Below are 25,666 nucleotides of genomic sequence, written 5' to 3'. Positions count from 1 at the left end.
TAGGGGGAGGAAATGCCAGGTGCAGAGTATAATTCATAAGGAGTGAGAGAGTAATTAGTTTTATGAAGGACGAGTCTAGCTACAAGTGGATTTTAGTGGTAACAGCTGAAGAATAACCAAGATTTGCTTAACTCTTTCAGGCTTGTTTATGCTGTTTCCCTAGCCTGTTCGTTGTTTCCTTCTTTTCTTTGCTTATTAGAAAAGCCTCATTTCCATTTTTGCTGCAGCACATTCCCCACTGCTAGTTCACTCCCTTCATTTCAATGGAGAAAGGGGATCAAGCATTGTTTTCATCTGAGGACAAAGCTTCAGTTTTATTCCATTTGACAAACACCAGTTGTCTGGCCCAGGGCACATCTATCTCCTACTTCAAAATCTCTTGTAGATTTCCAGGGCTGTAGTTTAAATTCTGCCGGGTGAGGTGTCCTAAAACACCTGAGTTTTGTTCAAAAATCACTCTCTATAGAGCAACAGATCTTGAGTGTTTCCAAATGATAATGACGTATTGGGGAGAAATATGAACAATAATAGTAACCACGTGGAAAAGATGTCTGTGGTTAAATTGAAGATAATATGCGCAGGAGGCTGGAAATGCTTTGCTCTAAAGATAGCAAGTCAGTTCAGTCAGTTCAGTTGCTTAGTCGTGTCCGACTCTTTGCGACCCCATGAATCGCAGCACACCAGGCCTCCCTGTCCATCACCAACTCCCAGAGTTTACCCAAACTCATGTCCATCGAGTCGGTGATGCCATCCAGCCATCTCATCCTCTGTCATCCCCTTCTCCTCCTGCCCCCAATCCCTCCTAGCACCAGGGACTTTTCCAACGAGTCAACTCTTTGCATGAGGTGGCCAAAGTATTGGAGTTTCAGCTTTAGCATCAGTCCTTCCAATGAACACCCAGGACTGATCTCCTTTAGGATGGACTGGTTGGAGCTCCTTGCAGTCCAAAAGAGTCTTCTCCAACACCACAGTTCAAAAGCATCAATTCCTCGGCGCTCAGCTTTTTTCACAGTCCAACTCTCACATCCATACATGACCACTGGAAAAACCATAGCCTTGACTAGATGGACCTTTGTTGGCAAAGTAATGTCTCTGCTTTTTAATATGCTATCTAGGTTGGTCATAATGTTCCTTCCAAGGAGTAAGCGTCTTTTAATGTCATGATTGCAATCACCATCTGCAGTGATTTTGGAGCCCAAAAAAATAAAGTCAGCCACTGTTTTCACTGTTTCCCCATCTATTTCCCAAGAAGTGATGGGACCAGATTTACTGCATATCTTGGAAATGTGAATTTATACCACTCCAAAGGCTTCTACCTGTGTAAATTTGGACAAAACTGTGAAAACTACTCTAATAACATCCATTCAGGGCCAAGTAGGCATAAAATGACCCACATCGTTATTACAGTAATGACTAGATTACTGTAGATTTCTTTTTAAAAATTGTTATGGTAAAAACATATAAAATTTACCATCTAAGCCATTTTAAGGGCTTTGCCAGTGGCTCAGTGGTAAAGAATCCACCTGCCTATGCAGGAGGCCAAAGAGATGTGGATTCAGTCCCTGGGATGGGACGATTTCTTGGAGAAGGAAGAGGCAACCCACTCCAATATTCTTACCTAGAAAATTTCATGGACAGAGGAGCCTGGTGGGCTACAGACCATGGGGTCACAAAGAGTTGGACACGACTGAAGCACACACACACAAAACCATTTTCAGTGTGCTGTTCAGTGTACACTTAACAGTTGTTTTAAGTATATTGATGTTTTTGTGAAACAGGACTCCTAAATCTTTTTATCTTACAGATTTGAAACTCTATACCCGTTAAATAATTCCCTTTGTTCCCTCCCTCCAGCCACTGGTATATTTAGGAATTTGACTACTTTAGATACCTTAGATAAGTGGAATCACATTGTTCTTTTTGAAGAACAATTTGACTAACATTTCACTTAGCTTAATGGCCTCAAAGTTCAGCCATATTATAGCATGTGACAGAATTTCCTTCCTTTTTAAGGTTGCAGAGGATGAGATGGTCAGATTGCATCACCGACTCAATGGACACGAATTTGAGCAAACTGGGAGACAGTGGAGGACAGAGGAGCCTGGCATGCTGCAATCTATGAGGTTGAAGGGTCGGACACAACTTAGTGACTGAACAACAAGTCACACTTCTAATGCTGTGCTGAGAATTCAGCAGTGAATAAGAGTGAAAAAAGACCCCTGAGGAGCTTACTTTCTAGTGACAGACAATAAACAAGGTCATTTCAGACTGCGATAGGGACCCTGGAAAAAGATAAGGTATGGGAAGGGAATGCAGGAGCTGCTTCAGACATGAAGAAGGGTTCATGGGTGCGGGGGTGGGAGGGAGCTGTATGAAACTTTCAGAGGTGTTATTTCACTGAGAGAAGCAGAAGAAACCATTCATGGAAGGTTTGGAGAAGAGTGTTGGAGAGAGCAGGAATAGTATTTATTTAGACCCTGAGGCAAGAAGGCTAGATTTACACAAGAAGCAGAAAGAAGAGCAGGATGGCTGTACGTTAGGGTTGTTGCTGTTGCTCAGTTGCTGTTGTGTCCGACTCTACAACCCCATGGACTGCAGCACGCCACACTCCTCTGTCCCCCACTGTCTCCTAGAGTTCGGAACTGGAAATTCGAGAGTAAGGCCGGCTGGAAATGACATCTGAGAGTCAGGAAGGAAAGGCCAATAGGGCCTTGTAGACCATAGTAAAGAGCTTGGACCTTATTCTTAGGGGACTATGAAGACTATTTTTATTAATAGTAGGTCCAGCACTCTTTGCTCTGGGGAGGAGCTGGTGTGCTTTCCGATAGCTGTGTTTTAGAGTTGCGTGGTGCATGTATGCTCAGTCATGTCTAACTCTTCACAACCCTATGGGCCATAGCTCCAGAAGTTCCTCTCTCCATGGCATTCTCCAGGCAAGGATACTGGAGTGGTTGCCATTTCCTCCTCCAGGGGATCCTCCTGACCCAGGGATCGAACCCAAATCTCCTACGTCTCCTTGTACTGGCAGGTGGATTCTTTACTACTGAGCCACCTGGGAAGCCCCACGTTTTGGAGTTATGTGTAAATATATGCTTTAGGAAGAACTTCTCTGAGAATAACACATTGGTTACTCATGGGCTTCCCCCTGGTGGAGTTGGTGGCTCAACTTTTATGGTTTTGGATGAGCAAAAGCAAAGTAAATGAGCAAACTATCCTTTAAGTCAACAAACATTTATTGGGTGCCCTCAACATGCCAAATTCTCTTCTGGTGCTGGTGTTTCTTCTGAAATACATTTGTGAACAAATCAGGAGCTCACATTCTGGTGAGAGGTGAATGGGGAAAGGAAGACTGAGGGGTGGGAGTAGAGATGTTAAACCAAATTCACTAGCAAATTGTTAGGATAACTGTTATTATAGAATAATTAAGTGAGGGAACTGGGCTAGGAAGTTCAGGAAGGATAGTAATGCTTCAATTTAAAATACAGTGTCTGGGAAAGTTTTCATTTAAAAGGTGACATCTGAACAAAGATGTAAAGGTAGCGAAAGTGTGAATGATGCTGTTATCTGGAGGAAGAACATTCTAGGCAGAGGGATCAGCAAGCACAAAGACCCAGAGTGTATGTGCAGATTAGAAAAATAGCAAAGAGGCCAGTGTGTATTGAGAGGGGGGATAATGGAGAAAGTTGGAGATAAGGTTACTTGTACTGGGCAGTGTCAAATCTTGAGGGTCCGCTCATCTTATATAAGGATTTTGGTTTTCACTTTAAAATAGGGATCCACTGGAGGAGGGACCTGGTATGATTAAGGCTTTAACAGAAGTCCACTGCTGCTGTGTTAATAGATCCTGGAAGGGCAAGGGTATAAAAACGGCAAATGGTCACACGTTGACTGTAGCTTGCACCAACAGAGGCAGGAAATAGTCTCAATCTGGACAGATTTTTAAGACAAATTCTGCAGAATTTACAGATGAATTAGATGTGGGGTGTGAGAGACAGGAGTCAAGGATCTTGGTAAATGACATTCCTTAGTAAATTGCCATAGGAAAAGGAGCTCAAAGAAGATACAGCCCAAAAACGTTGGTAAAAAAGTACTTCAGACATGCACGTAATAGTACTTGTAGTGCTTAATTCTTCCGGACTTTGTGTTATTTATGAAATTTTAAAAACTTGTAATTTGCGATTTCTTTTCTCACATTAAACATTCATATTTTATACCTAACATTGTTATTTGTAATTGTGGATTTCCCTAAAGAGACTCCTCCATTTGAATAAACTTCAGTTCAGTTCAGTTCAGTCGCTCAGTCGTGTCTGACTCTTTGCGAGCCTATGAATCACAGCACGCCAGGCCTCCCTGTCCATCACCAACAAAACCTGAAATCAACCCTGCTCCTTGCCCATGACGGGGTAATAATTTAAAGTTAACAAAGCATGTAAAAATTTTATTTCTGGTAAAATTATTACATAAAGTATTGTGCACAAAAGAGAAATGAATTGTAACCTCAGTACAATATTATGAATAAACTGATACTGGGAATAAAACCATCCCCTTGGTCTAGCCTCAAAAGTGCCTTCCAGAACTTCCCAGTCATTCTTCCTCCCACAATATTTCTAAATCTACCAAATACGTCCAATATTTCACGTTCATTTTAGAGAGAGAGGGATTGCACGCATTTTAAAAGATCTTCTTGAAACCTGAGTGCTGAGTATTTTTTTTAAGCGGGCAGCTTGTGCCTCAGTGGTACCTTGCTTGGCCTGGGAGCAGCACGAACCAGCCTATCCACACAGCAAGCACCACCGAGACGCCGGGCGGGGCGTAACCAGGGGCGGGGTTCCCAGGAAGGCCTAGTGGGCGGAGTCTAGGCGTTTTCCCCGCCCCGCCCCCTGAAGCCTGACACATGCGCCGGAAAGCTTCTGGTGGAACGAGGTGTGGATTGTGTGATGACCCTGACCGCCGACTTCCGGTTCCTAGGGATGCGCATCCGGGTCACACTAACGCCGCCGTTTCCTCCAGCCGCTTGGTACTCCTGTGTGTTTGGACCAGTCCCCATGTCTTACTGTGGGGCCTCTGCAGCCTTTGGGTGAGTCTCCGCTGCCGACAGGGTCTAAGTGCAGCCGGTCGAGTAACAGCCTGTAGAGTGACGGTCAAGACTTGTGTCCCGGTCCCTGTGGGTGGGGGTTCTCTTTGCTTGTGCCTTGTCCCTGCAGAGCCTCCTGAGCTCATTTCGTTCCTTTCTCCCACGCCGGCCTCGCCTCTTTCACCTCAGTTTGAGCCTGTGTCGTCGCTGCTCACTTCTCGCCTTGCTGTTTTTCCTCCGCCTCATCCGCCTTTTAAAAACCTTGGTTTTCTTGGCTTTTGCTTCAGCACTTCCCTAAGCCACTGCCTATCGGTTTTGCCCGTATTCACTTTTGCACCTCTCCTCCCCGACCTGTGGTCTCAGGATCTTGCTGTTTTCACCCGGCAGGGCGGCCCGCCTCCTCGTTGTGCTCACCCTGCTCCAACTGCGAAACTGAGCCTCTCTCAAGGGTCCTGGGTCTAGTTCCCCAACTTTCTTTACCCTTGACGCCTAGCTCCTCCCAGGACGAGTAGGTGACATTTGTGTTTAGCTTGGGGTTCTCCCGCCTTTTCTTAGCTAGAGAAGGTCTTTGCCCAATTCACCATCTGGGCAGATTTATCCGGCGGAGGGGAAGTTTTCCTTAAGGCGCTAGGTTGGATTGAACTCTGGTAGCTTCCGTAGTTAGGAAACAACAAAGGCGTTCCCGGTTCTTCGCTGGAGCACAGTTTAGGGGGCTTCGCTAAAGCAGGCTAACAGGTGGCAAGCACGCGGAACTGCTGGCAGTGGGGCTTGTGTAATCTTGTTAATCGACAGGTCATCAGGACGTCCTGTCATTTTCGTGTTCTCTATCCCGTGAGAATGGATATGTACAGCTGAGTTAAAAATGCGAATGTTTTGAGACGATCGGCTCTGTTTTCTGTACGAACTTTACTTATGGAACAGTTGCTGTGACGGAGGACAGTTTCTTGGGAGATTATTAGCCCCAGATTTATAAATTTATTGCCAAAAATTTTAGTGTGCTGTTACTGAAAATTTTTCTTTCTGAGAGTTCATTATAGTAATTTCAAAGTACCTTTTCTTTTGTTGAACTCAGCGTGCATATATCTTTGTCTGTTGTATATTGTCTTCATTTTCTTGTTTCTTCATAAACCAGACATTACAGTATTTGATTACTTAGCATATTCTTCTATTTTTTCTTTACTGTTTCACCATAAACCATCTTATTTTAAACTGTTTCAGCCTTAGAACCATCTTTTTCTCATTTTTGAGGCTAAAGTTTCTTGTAAATTTCTTAAATGACCCTGTAGGCTCTTAGTCATCTCTGAATTGAAGGTTTGGTTTTAATAATAATTGTGTGGTGTTTTCCAAAATTTGTTATCCGAGGTATGTTTTGAGACGGAAAGTTGGATACTTTTTATTTTTGTCTTTCTAATGATTATGGTGTATGTCTCACACTTGATTGTAAATGTTTTTGTGTGATCAGTTTCTGTACTCATGTAAATTGTGCTCTCAAATTTAGTACTTCAGCAAACAGAATAAATACCGCATTTAGCATCTGCTTTTCTTTTGACTAATAAGTTGTAGAAAAGTGTCCCTCATTATATGAGACATATGCAAGCATAGCATAGACCTTGGCTTATTCCAAAATTGGGCTGATCCCTTAAGCTATTTATAGCGAAAGACTTTGGAACTTGGCCATATTAGTTGTAGAAGCCACAGAGAAGAACCCTTCTGGTTGGCTTGCAGGACTTTTTTAAATACTGAGGAAAGCTCTTTTGAAAGCTCCTTACTACTATCTCCTCTGCAGCACCTAACACTGGAAACTCTAGCTTCTATTCAATCTGACCTCATCATTTCCCAGTCCTTAAAATCTAACCCCAATAAGTCTGGTCTGACACTCTGTGTTTGCTTATCTCCAGGTTGGTGGGCTCTTTTTTTTGGTACACACATATACCCATATTTGGATTGATGCAAGGCTCTCTTTCAGCCTTTTTCATTTCTGAACTTTTTACATCTTCAGCATGTCTTAAGTTTAAAACCTTGATTGGTTACTGTAGTTTATAGCTGGAGGGAACCAGAGAGTTCAAACTTACCCTTCATTTTACAAAATAAGGAAATTAGGGTTTATTGGTGATGTTTTTCCAAGGTCCTTTTTCACAAAAGAAGTCCTCCTCAAGCAACTAGAGAAATGGGTTTTAGTTTTATCAAAGCTGTAAGCTGGAGAGCACAATATTGTATTTAGTGGTTAATTTCAGTAAATTCAGGTCTTAGGAATAAAAGTTTTGGGATAAGAAATCTACAATGTGGAATTTAAAATTCAAAGTGAAAGTTGCTCAGTCGTCTCCGACTTTTTGCGACGCCATGTACTGACTATACAGTCCATGGAATTCTCTAGGCCAGAACACTGGAGTAGGTAGCCTTTCCCTTCTCCAGGAGATCTTCCCAACTCAGGGATCGAACCCAGGTCTCCCACATCGCAGGTGGATTCTTTACCAGCTGAGCCACAAAATTCAAGACTGAAGTCATTTTGCCTTCAAAGAGAGACTTCAGAAAGAAACTGTGTTGTATGGAAGTAGAGGTTGAAAGTCTTAGGGAGTCTCTTTCTCTCTTCTAAAATCACTTTGGCTTATTATGATATAAATTCTGCATGAAAGCCCTTCCTTACATGAAATGAACATCCTGTAATCTCATTGGAGCAGTTGTGTTCATGGTCCTGTTCTTTGCACAGAATAGTGATAGACTTTCCATTTACTGAAAAGCCTGCCCCTCTTACCTGCCAAAGGAAAAAAATACCACTGGAGACAACTTAGTGTATGTGTTTTTAAAGTTGAGGAGAGGAGTCACTGTTGGTTTTCCATAAAAATTTCTGCTTTAGTTTGGCAAAGTCTTAGTTTGTAAGCCTGTTCGCTCAATTTAAGATAACATTTCTGCATATTAGTTTTTTGCCTGCAGGGTTTTTCTGTTTTGATTTTGTTTGACTCTTTTTTGTTTTTGATATTTTGTCATTTTATCTGTTACTGCACTTTGTTTTACATATTTTAATTTTTATCCTTGAATCCTAGGATATGTTTTAAGAAAAATACAGTTTAAAAAATTTTTAATTTTTACATGTCCTGGTGATTTGTACCTTGCAGTATGATGGTTCCTGTGATCTGCATAAGCCACTCCATGACTTCATTCTTTTTGTTTTGCTTACAGACAAAAGGCTCATAGATCATCTTTTTTGGTAGTTGTCTAAAAGATTTTTGTGTTCTGCATATAATAGCAGGATATTTTAACTTATGTGTGATTTAAATGGGGGAAGGATAAAAATAGTTCAACATAGAAATAGTTCAAAATGTATTTAAGGTTATTAGAAGTAGGTTTTTTTCCCCCTACATTCATTTAATTGGTTTATACCAAGGGACCAAATTGTTCTATTTATAGTAAAGTGAAAAAATAGGTGGACTTTCTGTCTGCTGATTAACTTAATACAGGTTTATGTTCTTCTACAGAATATATAGCTTAAGCTCTAAATTGTCTTATTGATATGTTTTATTTGCAGAGAACATAGCAAACAATGGAACAGCAGCCACATCATCATCTTGATATTTTTACTTGATCCCATTAACCCAAGTTCTAGAGTATCTAATTATTAAATGTAGAAATAATAAGGGTATTTTCTCTATAATATATTAAAAAAGATATTTGAAATATGGGCTTCATCAAATTTATCTTTGCTGTTTTTCCCCTTTTAAATATGTGGTAGTGTTTTAAATCAGAAGAGGAACAGTAGTTAGCGCTGACCTATTGTAAGTTAACAGATTGGCCCAAGGCAGTCCGTGCTTAATATCTTAAAGATCTCGCTACAGATTGTGTTGGATGCACTTTAACTTATTAGCTTGGTTAATATTTGTACTAGGTAGATATGTTTTTATTCACTCTGGAAAATAGTAACAATCTTTGTAAGACATTCAGCAAAAACTTTACCTACTGTATAGTACAGTTATATTACATATATAGACAGTTCATATGAAGTAGGTGACATTATACAAGGCTGACATTTACACTTAGATTCTGAATGTGACTTTATATCTGAAATAAAATATAAGAGTAAACATAACTTATGGTGTAGAGGGAAAAAAATAGAATTAAAATAAGCTTTAATCCATCCTAGGAAAGTGTCACTTCTTATTAGTGCAGTGGCATATAATTTTGTTTTTAAGTATTTTTATTTATTTATTTATTGGCTGTGCTGGGTCTTCATTGCTGTGAGGACTTTTCTTTGGTTATGTTGAGTGGGGGCTGCTCTCTAGTTGGGGTGCCTAAGCTTCTTATCGCAGTGGCTTTCCTCGTTGAGGAGCACTGGCTCAAGGGCAAGCAGGCTTTAGTAGTTGGAGCTCCCCGGCTCTAAAGCACAGGCTCAGTAGTTGTGCATGGGCTTAGTTGCACTACGGGCTGTGTTATCTTTACCACTGAGCCACCAGGGAAGCCCCTGATTTTTTAAACTAGGTTTTATGATTTTTAATTTTCAAAATACTCAGTGATTTCACTATTTAAGGTTCTTGTATTAATCTTTATTACAGCTTAATATAAAGTCATGGTTCTTTTTTATACATATAATTAAATAATTTTCATTTGGGAAACTTTTTCACAACTGAACTGTGAAAATCTGTAGTGTTAAAACTAATTTACTTTTTTAAGCACGTTTTATGTAGCACTTACTCTGTGCAGGAGTTACCGAGCAGTTCACTTATAATATTAACTCTTTCATCCTTACAGCACTGTGAAGTGAGTACTATATTTTCCTCCACTTACAAATGAGAAAACCAAGACACAGAAGTTACATAATTTGCCCAGAGTAACACAGCTAGTTGGCAGGAGAGCTGGATTTGAATTTGAAGTGACTTAGCAGCAGCAGCTCCCAGAGTTCCTGACCTTTTTGTACAAAGTTCCACTGGTTTATTTTTTTTTGTTTGATTTATGATATTTTATTGAAATACATTGTATAGAATGGAAAATGTTTACATGAAACGTGTATCAGTTCAGTTCATTTGCTCAGTTGTGTCCAACTCTGCAACCCCATGGACTGCAGCACACCAGGCTTCCTTGTCCATCACCAACCAAGTTCCACTGGTTTAATGAGTTCTTCCTTCATAACAGTTAAAAAATCCAATTTTTCTGAAACACAGAAGATTACTGCTTTTGGTTGGGATCTTTAAGGGTGGTTTTACCTGGTTGTTTTATAAATGCTGGCTTAAGTTAAATTGCAAACCATTTACTACCTAGGATTTTTAGATGACAAAAACTACAAATTAGAGCAAATCATATCCGTATCCTTCCCTCTTAAAAAATTATCATGTGGAAGTTAATTACTTTTGAGGTATTTGGAGAAAAGGGAGTTTAACAAAATGTATTCTCTTTTAAAAAAATGTTTACCTCTTGACATTAATTTTTTTCACTTTCTCTGATTTGCAGAATATTAAATAAATTCATGTAATAGCCTTGAACTTTGAAATCTTACTGACCACAATATGAACTTAACATCTTTGAAATATAAAACAGAAAACTAAAACTGAAATTTCTGACTTACCTCTAGTCTCATTTCCAGATTTGGAAATTTGTGTAAAATTAAGTGCACCCATCTCTTCAGGACTACCATATTTAGAGTAATTCATTTAAATTAGTGTTTTTAATTTTAACTTTAGAAAATTGTTTCATAAAACAGTTCCTTTATTAATTGAAAATGCAAATAGTTATTTAGAATATTGTTAATCATATTAATTACTACTACTCTTTTGTGTGCTTTTATTATTTTCAAATTTAAAAATTTTGTTGCCTTTCTAAGGGAAGGAGATGATTTAATATTAGTTGAGGTGCATCTGAATTCCAGAGCCTGAAACTTACATGTGATGAGAAGTTATTTTTCTGAGTATTTTGAATATAACTGAGAATCTTGGGATCTGTTTAACAAAAAAACTACATTGTTTCTAACCAAGTGACGCTTGGTTAGAGATACTGCTTCTTTTAATTCTTATGTATTAATCCCCCCCTTATTAGTTTAGACATGTTAATTAAGTATACTGTATTTCACTGGTAGCTTTTGTCTTGATTTTTTTTTTCCTCTTTGTCAGAAAAGTATTATTAAGTGAAAAGTATTGCTATGGTGATTTACTTACTGGTATTTAGAATGTTCTTTGATTTAAATGTTTGATGGGGCTCTGTTATATGTGGGTTTGATAATCAGTTTATTTCCTAACATTTCAATAATTTTCTTTCACCTGAAATTGAATAATGTAGCAATTACTGAAATTAGGGAAATTGGCAGTTTGTTGCTGTCAGCACTGTTACTATGGGAATGAATTAGAATGATTAGCTCTTACTTGAAATTGAACTTATTCTTTTGTTTCCATAGTAGTTGAAGAAGATTTGGGTCAGATTCACCTGTTGTTCCTTTTTTTCAAAATAAGAGGGCATTTTAATTTAGCACGATGATGTTAATTTTTTCTTACTAGATTGATGATATTTATGATAATCCTACTCTCTTAACTGACGGCATAATCCAAAATGTGTGTGTAATTTTTTTTTTCTTCAAATATTTCAGAATTTAGAGAACAAAAGGCAAAAGGAGAAGTTGGCAGCAGAGAATTAGATGGTTAGATAGTATCACCAGCTCAGTGGACTTGAATTTGAGGAAACTCCAGGAGGTAGTGCAGGAAAGGGGAGCCTGGCGTCCTGCAGTCCATGGGGTTGCAAGAGTCAGACAGAACTTAGAGACTGAACAACAACTTAGGATACAAAATAGTACCTGTGTATCTTATTAAACAACATACCCTAGTAATTAATGTATTACCTCGCTGAACTTTTCAAATCTTGTTTTTCCTTTTCACCAGTTCTTAACTTTGCTATAGGTTCAGTTCAGTCTCTCAGTCTTGTCTGACTCTTTGTGACCCCATGGACTGCAGCACGCCAGGCCTCCCTGACCATCCCCAACTCCCGGAGTTTACTCAAACTGATGTCCATTGAGTCGGTGATGGCATCCAACCATCTCATCCTCTGTTGTCCCCTTAGGAAGGAGTGATTAGATAACACTGAAAAAGAAATGTTCTTGAGAGTAAGTTCTATAGCTGTTGCTTATCTGTCATATTGGTGTGGTATTTAATAGCTAGACAAACTGAAACTAGTATCTCATTTCTGTGTATCTTCTGTTAGTATATATTTATTCAGTGTTGGTACCTCTCATTCTGTGAAATTGTTGTTTATTTGCAATAATTATGATAAACTATTGATTCTTACCCAGATGGTTCCTTTTCCCCTTTTTGTTCATTTTCAGAGGCTTGCCTTAAAAAAAAAAACTAATTTAGAGAATCATTAGAATTTTGAATGTTTTATCATGCGTAGCTTGAAGTGGATATTTTTCTCCTTTTTGACTAGTCTTTTTTTTTTCCCCCCCTTTGGGTAAAATGGCATTCAAATTTTCTTGATCACAACCCACTATCAGATGCATTTTTCATTGTTACCCAGTACTTATACACATATATGTACACACTAATATTTAAAATTGAAAGAAGTTCCATGAAACAATATTTGTCTTTAATGTTGGTAATGCATTATAATGTTTAATTTAATTTTGTTTTAGTTTTGTTTAATTACATTGGGCTTCCCTAGTGGCTCAGTGGTAAAGAATTCGTCTGCAATGCAAGAGTCACAGGAGACACAGGTTCGATTCTTGGGTCAGGAAGATCGTCTGGAGAAGGAAATGGCAACCCACTCCAGTATTCTTGCCTGGAGAATCCCAAGGACAGAGGAACCTGGCAGGTTACCATCCATGGGGTAGCAAGAGTCAGACACAACTAAAACCACCATCAGTTGCATTTCATTCAAAACAAACTATTAATATCCACTAAATGGATATGATAATCTAATAATGAATTGAACCTACAGTTTGAAAAATTCTAGTGACTACTAGATTTTTTTACCAGTATAAAATTTTTTTGGAATTGAAGATGCTTGGATTTATTAGTTTTTTTTCACCGAAATGTATCTTGATTCTAAGTTTTAACTTAAATAATTGTGCAGAGCGGTTGATTGAAGGAGACCTTGTTTCTTGTTTCCATCACCTCTGTCTTAGGCACATCATTTTAAAAAAAATTGCAGTAATATAGAATCATAAGCTTGACACTGCTTTGGTAGTATGTAGAGCTTCTAGCATTAGAATCCTTTTCTAGTTTCCATCTAACAGTCAAAGTTTAGTTTGATTAAATTGCTTTTACAAACTACTTCTGCTCTTGGCAACTGGTCAAAAGGTTACAAAGCTGCTTTATTCTGCTTTTTTCTGGCCCCCATCCAGTCTTTGTAAACCAGGAACAGAGAACGGAGGAGTGAAGCAGTTTGCTCCTGTGTATATAGTCATGTGAAAGCAACATGACTGAAAAGTCTTTGGCGTTTGTTATAGTGGATTTATTTATTATCCCTATTCATTTCCTGTAATCATAAAGGGGAAATACGGTAGAGGTATCAACAGTCCCCAGCATATCACAGCTATTAGAAGGAGGCAGGGTCAGTAGGCAGACTCTACTATGTTTACCGTTATCTCCTCTTAGCTCCTAATGAGCACTTACTATGTGCCGGGCACTATTTAAAGCACTTCACTTGTATTAACTCATATTTACTTAGGAGGCCTTGGAGAAGAACAGAATGAGAAATGATAAAACCCACCTTCTTAGTATCTTCTCATTCTCTAACTTGTGAATTCTGGCTGTTTATGACTATAGCATGGCATAGCATACATTTTTAGCTTGATCAGCTTTTTAAAATCATTAGTCCTGTCTGTGGTGTTCCAAACTGAGGCACATAGCAGTGGTTTAAAACCTCAGCCTTTGAAGCGAGGCTGCCTAGGCTTGAATTCCAGGTTGATGAGTTACATCTGTGCTGCAGTTTTCTTATCTATTAAATAGTAATAATAATAAATAGTGCATATCTTAGAGACTTATTGAGAGGATTAAATGAGTTGATATACATAAAGTACTTAGAACAGTGCCTGATGCCTGACCCATAAAACAAATTACATAAATGTTAGCTATTAATAACGCACAGTTGAATCTCCTGAAAGTGTTTGTGACCGTGATGAGTTCATATCACTAAGTAACAGGACATGTTTGACATTCAGTGTTCTCTTGCCCAGGAGCTTGACAACAGCTTCCTTTGAGGACTTGGAAATTCTTGTATGGTGTTGGAATCAAAGCCAGTGACAAAGGTTGTGAGCTGCAGACCCATTCTGTTCCCTCTCTTGAAGGAATCTCTTGTTACATGGACCTTACCTTTAATAATATTAATATTTTGCCCTTTGAAAAACTAAGAGGAACTTGACTTTCACTCAAGACAAGTTTTCTGTCCCGAGTCTGTTAAAAAAATTCTTTTTCTTCAATAGTTATATTATGCTAACTGTGTGCCAGACACTATTCTAAGAGTTTTGCAGATACTAACTCATTTGAACCCATGACAGGCTTTTGAAAAAGGTGCGTTAGTGTTTTTCCCATTTTAAAGATAAAGTAAATGAGGCTCAGGAAAGTTAAATAACTTGTCTAAGCTCCCACACCACTCATCAGTGCCAGAACTGGGATTTGAAGATAAGCAGTCAAGACTCCATGGAGAAGGAAATGGCAACCCACTCCAGTATTCTTGCCTGGAAAATCCCATGGACAGTGGAGCCTGGCAGGCCAGGGTCATAGGTTCGCAGAGAGTCAGACACAGTTGAAATGACTAAGCAGGGACAGTCAGACTCCTGAGTTCATGCTCCAAGCTTACCAAACCTGCCTCTTACAAAAGTGAATTGTGTTGAAAAAGGTAAAATAACAAGTGTTAAAACTCACTTCACTATTCTTTACTCTCTACACTGAATGATTGGGTGATGATACACTGGAATTATGGTTGATGATGTTTGGGCTGATGGATTTTTGAAGGAGCAAATACATTTGAAGTAAAATATTAATAAAAGATCTGAACCTAGATTTTATAGTTCTGACAGCTAAAGACTTATGTTTCAAAAGACTCAGTTCTGTTAATACAACGTGTAGTAAATTTTGTTTGAATACTGGAGAGCTGATTAATAGATGTGATGGGTAGATGTATAGAATGCTATATAGGATTTTGAGTTTGGAAAATGGATAGTGTAAGGTATAAATTTTTCTCTATACCTGGAAGCAACGCATTTATAGAACATTCATATTGGAGAATACCATGGGTCAGGCCAGAGCACCTATAGAAAAATATATGATTCTCTTAGAAATGTTAACTTTAGATTAAAGGAAGGTAAAGATAAAGTGTTGGAGGCTGAGAGTTCTCTGGAGTCTGCATCTCCACACATTAGAGAAACATATGCTTTGTGAATGACATGACTTGTTACTGAAAACTGAAGAGAGATTCAAAGAGGGTTGGAAGGAATGTAGTAGAGCTGTTGGATTATTATTAAGGTCACTTTGACACTAATTCAGATTATCTCATCCCTTTTCAATACTTTTCTACTGTGGTTTTGGAATTTTTCCTGTGGAATACTATCTCCCAATTTTATTGGAAGCTGGTGGGGAAAAGTTTGTGTTAATTTACAGACAACTTCAAAGGATGATTTTCCAAGAAGTAAGGTTAGAAATTGTAAAAATTTTTCTTAGAGAATCTATTCCTGATAAAATATTTTTCCTGTTAAGAATTTGGTACAGCCTAAATGTGTTTTTTTTTTTTAATTCTTTTTCAGTAAGTTCTGGTTAGTGTATTTAGTGTAAAGTTACTGTAAATATTCCTTCAGCTGACAATACCATGATACATTAGTCAGTCATGCCTCCCAATAAAGTAGCCAGAAGAATTCACCAGCTTTACCACAGTCAGTTGACTGGGCTGTTTATTTACAGAAGGAGTTAACCAACGTGATGATGGCTTTTGTACGTCCACATAAAGTCCATAGGGAAGGTGTCGTTTCCAGTTTTTTTGGCCACGGAAATGTGATTGGTGCTGATGCCTAAATTGTGAGAGCTGAAGGGCTCTCTTACGGTTACTTTAAAGGGAACCTTAAGGGCAGCTGAGTATAAGTCAGCTGGATATTTGTGTCAGCTTCAGCAGACTCCAGGGTACAGAGGACTCTTGAGTGGTTGTGTTAATGGTAAGTTAGATAAGTTTTTTTTTTTTTTTTAATGAGGTAGTACTTGAGAAAGGTTGCCATCAGCTGGTGAGACTTTAGTGAATTTCTAATTGGATTGATAGGAGAAGAAATCATGCCATAAAGTATATACAGAAGTTTCAGAAATATACCAGACTCCAAGTAAAAGAAGAGAATGGAAGGGGGCCTGGAGGTTCATCAGTTTCTTGGCTCTTACTCTTGATTTTGAGCATCTGGTGGTGTCTCCTGGATAAAACCCAGAGATGCTTTCGAAACATAAAACAATCTGCCCAGGGAGGGCTTATTTTATAGTCTCTCTTCTCCCCATGGCATTTGGCATATATAAATTAAATCACATCATTCTCTTGCTTGAAGCACCCCTTACCTCCCCAAACTGCTTATCATGTGTTACAAGACTGTGTGTCATCTCCCAGGTCGGACTCATTTCCTGTCACCTACAACTTGCAAAAAGTCAGCCTTTTTGCTATTTCTCAAAAGTGCTAGGTTGTTACCCTTTTAGTTTCTTTACATTTGTTTCCTTCTGAAAGCCCTCCTTTACATCTTTTTATAGCTTTCTGCTTTGCATTATTCCCTGCTTTGCTTAAATGTTACCACTTCAGAGAAATTATCACCTAATCTGAAATAGCTCCCCTGCAGTCATGCTCTGTACTTTACTTTGTTTTATTTTCCAAAGAATTATTACTTTGTGAAATTATATTACCTTAAACATTAGTTTTCTTCCTGTGAGAATACAAATTCCTTGAGGCTGGGGACTTTGTGTTCAGCACTGAATTCCCAGTATCTAAACTAGTGCCTGGCACTATAGTAGACACTCAATGGTTATTTTATAAATGAATGAATGAATTTTGAGGTTAGAAAGAAGCAAGCACAGTCTGAAGCAACTATAGACTTCCACAACAAAAGCAGCAGAAGCAAAAAGCAGAGTAGCTAATTCCAGTGTTTCTTGCCTAGATAAAGCTATGATAGGTATTCTCTAGAGTCCTGGCATGGGAGACCAGATATATCCGTGGTAATTTCCATGATATTCAGAAGAGGCAGAAACTCATATCCAGAAAGCAAGTGACCTGCAGACACTGCCTACCTGCCTCTTTCATAGTCACTAGAAGTCAATGTATATAACTAGAACCTATATATGATAATAGATGAACAAAGATTCTCGGCCACTCAGAAAAAACTGCTTAGTTGAAACTCCTAATTACAAATATGAACTAATAATAACGTAGATTTATCAGCCACTTAAGGAAAATTAATACTGTGAAAGAGAGGTACCAAATACATGCAGCACTAAAGGAAATAGTGAACAGTTTGAATTTAGTATAATGTAATATAAAGTAATATAAAATACTAAATTTAGTATAATGTAATATAGATTTTAAAGGTAAGACTTACTAGTAATTTTAGAGGAAATAAAAAAGGAAATATTGAAATTTTAAGAATCATAAAGGGTGAATAGCACATTAATAAGTATTAAAGATTGAGTGGAATTCAAATGCCGAGGATATCAACAATGGCAGAGTAAGAACCTCTGAAAATTCTCCATGAAAGCAATGAGGATACTGGCAAAAACAGTCAACTCTTTCAGGACTCTGAAAATTAACTACAGGCTTGCAGCAATCTGAATGTTAAGAAAAATGGCTGAATCTCAGCAAAAGCAGTGAACTTTGTAGCATTTTGGCTTGCATTGTTCCCATTCTCCTCTCTCTAGCTCCAGCCTTGGAAACCAACAACCCACAGTCATGGTGAAAACTAGCATCCTGGAAGCCACTGGAAGGGGCAGAACAAGAATGGAGCTCCTTCAAAGCCCTGTTCCCAGAGAAACATTATTATTTGACCTTCTAGTGGTTCCTTAAAAGACCTCATTTGCAAGACTGTATTTGACCTGAATGGGAACTCACCCTGTACAAATAGCCTTTCCCCTCTCAAATTAGAGATAGTTATTGAACGTCATGGATACAGTACCAGAAAACAGATTCAACAGTACGTTAAAATAATACTCTACAATGCAAGAGGTTCATCTCTGAACTAAATGCATTATGTGGTTCAATATTCAGAAATCTAGTAACATACTATATTAATAGTAAAGAGAAAAACCATATGGTCATTTTTGTGGATGGCAGAAAATCACTTCACCAGTGTCATGCGTATGCAAGATGTATTCTTATTAAGGTGAGGAACAGGAAAAGAATGCTCAACAGTTAGCCCTGTTACTTAATATTATAGTGGAGGTGTAAGAATATTATTAGGCAAGCAGAAGAAATAAAGAGGTTAATATTGGGGAAAGAGGAAGAACTATTTTTATGCAGATGGGGAAAATATATACATGAAACTCAAGAATCAACCATATTACTATTCTCATTGTTAGAAACAATAAGACTTTGGTAACATGGGAGATTACAAAATTAATGTACCAATGTTAACGACTTCCCTATATATAAAAAGTAACTTCTTTAGAAAATATAAAGAAAAATATAACAAAGCAAAAAGATAAAATGCCAGCACAAAGAAATGTAGAGGATCTGCTAAGAGACTAAAAAAAATATTAAGTAACTAGAAATATATACTCTGTTCTTAGAACTCAGTATTGTAAACTCATCCTTAAATTAATTTGTGGTTTAATGCAATTTAAATTACAATTTTTTTTTAAACAAAACTTTCATAATGTTATCCTAAAGTTTGTTTGGTAAGCATATACTTTTCTTTTAGTGATTTAATTTGTGTATCATCCTTTTTAAGTTGCATTCAGAGAAGATTCCAGAGTTTGAGACTGCTGGCCTCTGTAGATTCGATTCCTTCATTTTAGAACAACTGGAAAATAATAGCCTCTGGGTAAATTATTTCAGTTAAGAGTCTTTATCCAGGAAAAAGAGTAAATTCCTAAAATTTACTCTTGTTTACTTTGTTGCTTGAAGTTAACATTAACAGCTTTTAATGTTTCAATTAATGAAGCCTTTATATTTTTACTCTGTTTGATATATACATTTTAGTGTTTAGTTAAATGGCATTTTCAACACTGACATGAATTTTTGAAAGCAGGCAAAACACCCTAAGTAATTATGATTTCTTTCAGAATATGTCTTAAATACCAGCATATTCTATCCTGTATTCTACTTCAGTATTTTTCTTCTGGTTTCAGATATTCAATGAATATTTTATGTTGAGAAAGAACTCTAAGGCTGTATCCAGGAAATATGAAAAAGGGAGTTCCAAAGAAATACATCCAAAAAAACTAAAAAGGTATTTATATTTACTAAGTTAGAGAAGTCACATTTTTCTAATGACAAAAATTTCTGATTATCCAGTATCATTCTGTATAATCTATTTATTAATTATCTTGATACAGTGCTTAGCATAGTGTTACAAAATTTTAAATTAAATGTTTAGTAAATGCTTTTATGAAGAAGCATGCTACTCTCTGGGCTTCCCAGGTGGCACAGTGGTAAGGAATCCACCTACCAGTTCAAGAGATGCAAGAGATATGGGTTCAATCCCTGGGTCAGGAAGATCCCCTGGAGTAGCAAATGGCAACCGGCTCCAGTATTCTTGCTTGGAAAATTCCATGGACAGAGGAGCCTGGCGGGCTACAGTTCATGGGGCTGCAAAGAGTCAGACACGACTGAGCAACTAAGCAGGCATGCACGCCCGTACAAACCTTAAGACATCCTAATTGTATCCCTTTGTATCTGCTTTTGAGTCTTATTAAACTATTATTATAAGCTATAATCAGTGTAAAATCTTACCTTTTTTTTTTTCACCTTTTAAATGGGCTTGTATTGAAATAGGTTACAGGAAAATCCTTGGTGGTCCATTGGTTAAGACTACCCTTCCACTGAAGGGGGTGTGTGTTTGATTCCCAGTCAGGGAACTATTATAAGATCCACATGCCACTTGGCACAGCTTAAAAAAAAGTTTACAGTTTCATTTAATACAGACCGTAGAATTATAGCTTAGGTAAATCTCTCCACATGTTGATTGTTTCTAATTTTTCATTTCTGTGAGCAAGAAACACTCAATCTTTAAATTAGATTTAGCTTTTTACCCCTGTATTCAATTTTGGGGGAAAATCCCAGAAAAATTAATCAGGCCATGGGCACTTTTATGACATCTTTTATACTCTAACCAGAGAACAGTCTAAAGATACATACAGTTTTACAGCAAGGGCCTGAATATTTCTTTCCTTCTTATGTCTCAGATAACTTTATGTTTTGTTGTTTAGATTATTTTTTGTAGTTTAATATGTGTGAAGTGGTTTTTTTTAAAATATTAAAATTTATTCAGTTAGTAGTGAGAATCTCTTTTCCCTGAGTGCTGATTTGATCTTTGTTGTTACTTAATTTGTCTGTATCATTTTGCCCCATAATAGAAGATGGGTAAATGTTGTAGACATTAAGTTTTATCTGTCATAATTATTGCAGGTATTGCTTCCATTTGTTTATATTCTTTTGCAGTTGTTATTTTTCATTGCGTTAAAGTATATTTTACAAAACCAGATCTGTTAATTTGTTGCTTATTCTTACTTTTATTGACCCAAATTTAATCTCTTTCCCACAGATGAGATAAATAGGCTATTCTGTTTTCTCCAGTATTATTTGAATGCTTAGATCTTCATGTATTTAGAATTACTCATAATGTGTGGTATGGATATGTTTTTCTCCACATTATCCTCAGTTTTTCTGACAATATTTAAATAAGGATTTTCTGCACTTCAAGCACTTTTGAGATTTGATCATTATTTTGTTCTTTCTAGTCTCTTGGGTCTTGTATTTTTTTTAATTGTGGTAAGTATACATCACAAAATTAATAATTTTAACCATTTTCAATATATCATTCCATAGCATTAAGTACATTTACAATGTTGCACAGCCATCCCTTACCACTATCCTCTACTATCTTTATTTGATATAGTTCTACTTTAAGCTGAAACATGATTGCTATTAACCTCAGGTAGATGGTTTAAATTTCTGAATTCCACTTGCCCTGTCCATAGGGGATCTGAAGATGATACCAATTGTGTTTTAAGATGGTTGTGGAGATAAAATTAAGTAAGACAACGAATGTAAAAATATGTAGTGGGTTTTACATGCTCGGTAATCGATAGGTCTCTTATCCTTCCCATTATAGTTGGTTTTCAAGACTGATGTAGAACTGATCTTCCTTAATTGCCTTTGTTATACTCATCATTTTTGTCTAATTTTCAGTAAGAAGTTTGTACATATTAGAATAAACCTTTGTTTACTTATTTGAAACATCCTGTATAGATTCTATAGATGATAATACCCAAATTAGCATTTAGTATCATCCCAATACTATTAAGTACTGTTCTGCATGACACCGTTGATATATTTTCTTATGTTTTGAGCCATTTTCATTACATCTTTTTTGATTTTGCTTTATGAGGCCTCCTAGTTTATAAATTAGAATTTAATTTGAAGAGATATCTTTAGGCTTTATGTTGGTATTTTGGGTGTTAGGACACTTGTTTCTAAATTAATTGATAGATTCCCTTTCAGTTCAGCCATTCAGTCATGTCTGACTCTTTGTGACCCCATGAATCACAGCATGCCAGGCCTCCCTGTCCATCACCAACTTCCAGAGCCTACTCAAACTCATGTTCATCGAGTCGGTGATGCCATCCAGCCGTCTCATCCTCTGTCATCCCCTTCTCCTCCTGCCCCCAATCCCTCCCAGCATCAGAGTCTTTTCCAGTGAATCAACTCTTAACATGAGGTGACCAAAATATTGGCGTTTCAGCTTTAGCATCAGTCCTTCCAATGAATACCCAGGACTGATCTCCTTTAGGATGGACTGGTTGGATCTCCTTGCAGTCCAAGGGACTCTCAAGAGTCTTCTCCAGCACCACAGTTCAAAAGCATCAATTCTTCAGCGCTCAGCTTTCTTCACAGTCCAACTTTCACATTCATACTTGACCACTAGAAAAACCATAGCCTTGACTAGATGGACCTTTGTTGGCAAAGTAATGTCTCTGCTTTTTAATATGCTGTCTAGGTTGGTCATAACTTTCCTGCCAAGGAGCAAGCGTCTTTTAATTTCATGGCTGCAGTCAACATCTGCAGTGATTTTGGAGCCCAAGAAAGTAAAGTCTGACACCGATTCCACTGTTTCCCTGTCTATTTCCCATGAACTGATGGGACCAGATGCCATGATCTTTGTTTTCTGAATGTTGAGCTTCAAGCCAACCTTTTCACTCTCCTCTTTCACTTTCATCAAGAGGCTTTTTAGTTCCTCTTCACTTTTTCTGCCATAAGGGCGGTGTCATCTGCATATCTGAGGTTATTGATATTTCTCCCAGCAATCTTGATTCCAGCTTGTGCTTCCTCCAGCCCAAGTTTCTCATGATGTACTCTACATGTAAGTTAAATAATCAGGATGACAATATACAGCCTTGACGTACTCCTTTTCATATTTGGAACCAGTCTGTTGTTCCATGTCCAGTTCTAACTGTTGCTTCCTGACCTGCATATGGGTTTCTCAAGAGGCAGGTCAGGTGGTCTGGTATTCCCGTCTCTTTCAGAATTTCCCACAGTTTATTGTGATCCACATAGTCAAAGGCTTTGGCATAGTCAATGAAGCAGAAATAAATGTTTTTCTGGAACTCTCTTGCTTTTTCCGTGATCAAGCGGATATTGGCAATTTGATCTCTGGTTCCTCTGCCTTTTCTAAAACCAGTTTGAACATCTGGAAGTTCGCGTATTGCTGAAGCCTGGCTTGGAGAATTTTGAGCATGACTTTACCAGCGTGTGAGATGAGTGCAATTGTGCAGTAGTTTGAGCATTCTTTGTCATTCCCTTTCTTTGGGATTGGAATGAAAACTGACCTTTTCCAGTCCTGTGGCCACTGCTGAGTTTTCCAAATTTGCTGGCATATTGAGTGCAGCACTTTCACAGCATCATCTTTCAGGATTTGAAATAGCCCAACTGGAATTCCATCACCTCCACTAGCTTTGTTCATAGTGATGCTGTCTAAGGCCCACTTGACTTCACATTCCAAGATATCTGGCTCTAGTTCAGTGATCACACCATCGTGAATATCTTGGTTGTGAAGATCTTTTTTGTACAGTTCTTCTGTGTATTCTTGCCACCTCTTCTTAATGTCTTCTGCTTCTGTTAGGTCCATACCATTTCTGTCCTTTATCGAGCCCATCTTTGCATGAAATGTTCCCTTGGTATCTCTGATTTCCTTGAAGAAATCTCTAGTCTTTCCTGTTCTATTGTTTTCCTCTGTTTCTTTGCATTGATCGCTGAGGAAGGCTTTCTTATCTCTCCTTGCTCTTCTTTGGAACTCTGCATTCAGATGCTTATATCTTTCCTTTCCTCCTTTGCTTTTTGCTTCTCTTCTTTTCACAGCTATTTGTAAGGCCTCCTCAGACAGCCATTTTGCTTTTTTGCATTTCTTTTCCATGGGGATGGTCTTGGTCCCTGTCTCCTGTACAGTGTCACGAACCTCTGTCCATAGTTCATCAGGCACTCTATCAGATCTAGTCCCTTAAATCTATTTCTCACTTCCACTGTATAATTATAAAGGATTTGATTTAGGTCATACCTGAATGGTCTAGTGGTTTTCCTTACTTTCTTCAATTTAAGTCTGAATTTGGCAATAAGGAGTTCATGGTCTGAGCCACAGTCAGCTCCCAGTTTTGTTTTTGCTGACTGTATACAGCTTCTCCCTCTTTGGCTGCAAAGAATATAATCAGTCTGATTTTGGTGTTGACCCTCTGGTGATGTCCATGTGTAGAGTCTTTCCTTGTGTTGTTGGAAGAGGGTGTTTGCTATGACCAGTGTGTTCTCTTGGCAAAACTCTATTAGCCTTTGCCCTGCTTCATTCTGTACTCCAAGGCCAAATTTGCCTGTTACTCCAGGTGTTTCTTGACTCCCTACTTTTGCATTCCAGTCCCCTATAATGAAAAGGGCATCTTTTTTGGGTGTTAGTTCTAAAAGATCTTGTAGGTCTTCATAGAACCGTTCAACTTCGGCTTCTTCAGCGTTACTGGTCAGGGCATAGTCTTGGATTACTGTGATATTGAATGGTTTGCCTTGGAAACGAACAGAGATCATTCTGTCATTTTTGAGATTGCATCCAAGTACTGCATTTCGGACTCTTTGTTGACCATGATGGCTACTCCATTTCTTCTAAGGGATTCCTGCCCACAGTATTAGATATCATGATCATCTGAGTTAAATTCACCCATTCCAGTTCATCTTAGTTCGCTGATTTCTAGAATGTCGATGTTCACTCTTGCCATCTCCTGTTTGACCACTTTCAATTTGCCTTGATTCATGGACCTAACATTCCAGGTTCCTATGCAATATTGCTCTTTACAGCATCGGATCTTGCTCTATCACCAGTCACATCCACAACTGGGTATTGTTTTTGCTTTGGCTCCATCCCTTTGTTCTTTCTGGAGTTATTTCTCCACTGATCTCCAGTAGCATATTGGGCACTTACCGACCTGGGGAGTTCCTCTTTCAGCATCCTATCTTTTGCCGTTTCATACTGTTTGTGGGGTTCTCAAGGCAAGAATACTGAAGTGGTTTGCCATTCCCTTCTCCAGTGGACCACATTCTGTCAGACCTCTCCACCTCACCCCTCCCGTCTTGGGTGGCCCCACACGGCATGGCTTAGTTTCACTGAGTTAGACAAAGCTGTGGTCCGTGTGATCAGATTGATTAGTTCTCTGTGATTATGGTTTCAGTGTGTCTGCCCTCTGATGCCCTCTTGCAACACCTACCATCTTATCTTGGGTTTCTCTTACCTTGGACTTGGGGTATCTCTTCACAGCTGCTCCAGCAAAGCGCAGCCGCTGCCCCTTACCTTGGATGAGGGGTATCTCCTCAAGGCCGCCCCTCCTGACCTTGAACGTGGAGTAGCTCCTCTTGGCCCTCCTGCGCCCTCACAGCCCCTTTAGAAGATTTCAGTTACTGTTGAATAATAGTACTTGAAGCAGTTTTCTTCAGGGCACATAGAAGAGGGTATTTTGCTATTTGTTTTCATTCTTCAATGTATGTGTGTAAAATTATATTTGAGGACAGCATGTAAACATTTGCCAGTTACCTACTTCTTGATAACTTCTTCAGGCTACTGATGCTTATAACTATTATTGCTGAGATTTATTTAATTATGGGAAGCAGGCTGTTCATTTTCCCTGGGGAAACTTTGAAAGCCTTTTCTCCTCCAGGGGATCTTCCCGACCCAGGGGTCGAACCTATGTCTTTTACATCTCCTGAATTTGCAGGCAGGTTCTTTACCACTGGCACCACCTTTAGTTATAGTTTTTCCAGATTTCTGCCAATGAAGGCATGTGGATATAAACTCTCTCCAAAACTGTAGCCTACCAGGCTCCTCCATCCATGGGATTTTCCAGGCAAGAGTGTTGGAGTGGGGTGCCATTGCCTTCTCCGTATGAAAAGCTGTTACTATCCAAATGCTTTGAAAGTACTTAAAACAAAAAA

The 25,666-nt window shown here is 38.3% G+C and overlaps 1 protein-coding gene across 3 annotated transcripts in view; it reads left to right on the top strand.

Annotated features, from left to right (window-relative positions):
• The first annotated feature begins 4,927 nt into the window (after positions 1-4,927).
• EYA3 (EYA transcriptional coactivator and phosphatase 3) overlaps positions 4,928-25,666 on the top strand; it is a 96,198-nt gene continuing 75,459 nt past the window's right edge. The window contains exons 1-2 of one of the 3 annotated variants that reach the window (XM_055398625.2): positions 4,928-5,077; positions 19,336-19,436. The gene's annotated coding sequence lies outside the window, so the exon portion shown is untranslated. The remainder of the gene's footprint in view (positions 5,078-19,335; positions 19,437-25,666) is intronic. The other 2 variants (XM_055398627.2, XM_088844052.1) reach the window with 2 other exon arrangements.

Source organism: Moschus berezovskii, chromosome 2 (genome assembly GCF_049115385.1).
Source record: "Moschus berezovskii isolate FMDL1 chromosome 2, NW_MosBer_1.0, whole genome shotgun sequence".
NCBI classification, from domain to species: Eukaryota; Metazoa; Chordata; class Mammalia; order Artiodactyla; family Moschidae; genus Moschus; species Moschus berezovskii.
The sequence above is the reverse complement of the archived record's forward strand: the minus strand, read 5'-3'. Positions and strand labels throughout refer to the sequence as shown.